Source organism: Balaenoptera borealis (genome assembly GCF_965194805.1).
Source record: "Balaenoptera borealis genome assembly, contig: HAP1_SCAFFOLD_1846, whole genome shotgun sequence".
NCBI lineage: Eukaryota > Metazoa > Chordata > Mammalia > Artiodactyla > Balaenopteridae > Balaenoptera > Balaenoptera borealis.
The window spans coordinates 29,135-30,895 of NW_028122409.1; the positions used below are offsets into that span (position 1 = coordinate 29,135).

The 1,761-nt window shown below is 54.1% G+C and overlaps 1 pseudogene across 1 annotated transcript; it reads left to right on the forward strand.

Moving 5' to 3' along the window:
* Nucleotides 1-966: 966 nt before the first annotated feature.
* On the forward strand, nt 967-1,453 carry LOC309622211 (serine/arginine-rich splicing factor 3 pseudogene; annotated as a pseudogene). Its single transcript has one exon. The product of its transcript is annotated as a serine/arginine-rich splicing factor 3 pseudogene (transcript).
* Nucleotides 1,454-1,761: the final 308 nt, after the last annotated feature.

Consider the following 1,761-nt stretch of genomic DNA (forward strand, 5'->3'; position numbering starts at 1 on the left):
CGTCTCTCCCTCTCTGAGAGGGAGTGAGGGAGACGGAGAGACGGAGGGAGAGGGAAAGAGAGGAGAGGGAGGGAGGCAGAGGGAGGGAGGGAGGGAGAGACGTCTCCTCCCTCCCTCTCCTCCCTCTTCTCCCTCTCCCTCTCCCTCCAACTCTCCCGCTCCCTCCATCTCTCCATCTCCCTCACTCCCTCCCAGAGGGAGAGACGGAGGGAGAGGCAGAGACAGGGGAGAGGGAGAGAGGAAGAGGGAGAGAGAGGGGGGAGAGAGGGAGAGTGAGAGAGGGGGAGGGAGAGAAGGAGAGGGAAAGAGGAGAGGGAAGAGGGAGAGGAAAGAGGCAGAGGAAAGAGGCAGAGGGAAGAGGGAGAGGAAGAGGGAAGAGGGAGAGAGGAGAGAGGGAGATAGGGAGAGGAAAGAGAGAGGGAGAGGGAGGGAGAGGGAGAGAGGGAGGGAGAGAGGAAGAGACAGAGGGAGAGACAGAGAGGGAGTGGGAAAGAGGTAGAGGGAGAGCGGAACAGGGAAAGAGGTACAGGGAGAGAGGGAGGCAGAGAGGGAGGAGAGGAAGCAGGGAGAAAAGAGAGAAAGAACACACCGTCTACATTTCTGTCAAATGACACCGGGGATCCTTACACAACCAGGAGAAAGTAACACAGGGAGGCTCTTTCTCAGCTGGAACTGGAACTGCAGACGGGGCCAAACACCACCAGGCTGGCCACACGTGTCCAGCCGCCGCTCCAGCCCCGTCAGCCGTGAGTCCGGTCACCAGGGCTCTGAGTGTCTGCTCCAGGGAGCTGGGGTTCACCCTCTCACCCGGGAGGCCGGGCCAAGAGAGCAGGGCCCCGGGCTGGACACATAGGGGAAAACGCATCCCCACAGGACAGCTTGTGCGAGCAGATTCAGCTACCAGATTCTAGAGGCCCGGGACCACCCTGTGGCCTGTGAAACCCAGGAGCCACGAGGGTCTTGCAACGTGATTTCTGTCCGTTGGACTGTAAAGTTTATGTAGGGAATCTTGGAAACAGTGGTAACAAGGCTGAATTGGAACGAGCTTTAGGCTATTATGGACCACTCTGAAGTGTGTGGGGTGCTAAAAACCCTCCCGGCTTCACTCTCGTTGAATGTGAAGATCCCCGAGATGCAGCCGATGCTGTCCGAGAACTAGATGGGAGAACACTATGTGGCTGCCGAGTAAGAGTGGACCTGTCGAATGGGGAAAAGAGAAGTCGAAATCGTGACCGCCTCCTTCTTGGGGTCGTCGCCCTCGAGATGATTATGGGAGGAGGAGTCCTCCACCTCCCGCACATCTCCAAGATGGAGAGCCTTCTCCGTCAGCCAGAGCAGGTCCCTTTCTAGATATAGGAGAAGAGAGAGATCCCTGTCCCAAGAGAGAAATCACAAGCCGTCCCGATCTTTCTCTAGGTCTCCTAGCCGATCTAGGTCAGATGAAAGGAAATAGAAGACCACTTTGCAAGAGGAGTGGTGTACAGGCAATAACTTCATTTGGCAGGAGTATGTACAGAAAATTCAAGTTTTGTTTGAGACTTCCGAAGCTTGGTGCACTTTTTAAATGTTTTAGTTGTTCACATTTGTTTGTCTCTTGGGACAGTGACACATAAAGGTGTCATTCTCTATGGTTTGAAATGGGTCCTGGGAGGCATGTAATATGAAGAATTGTTACCTTACAATGTTCCCTTAAGCAAAATTGAACTTGCTTTGAATTTTTGGTCTTGCCTAGACTGATAATAAAACTCTAACTCCTGCCCA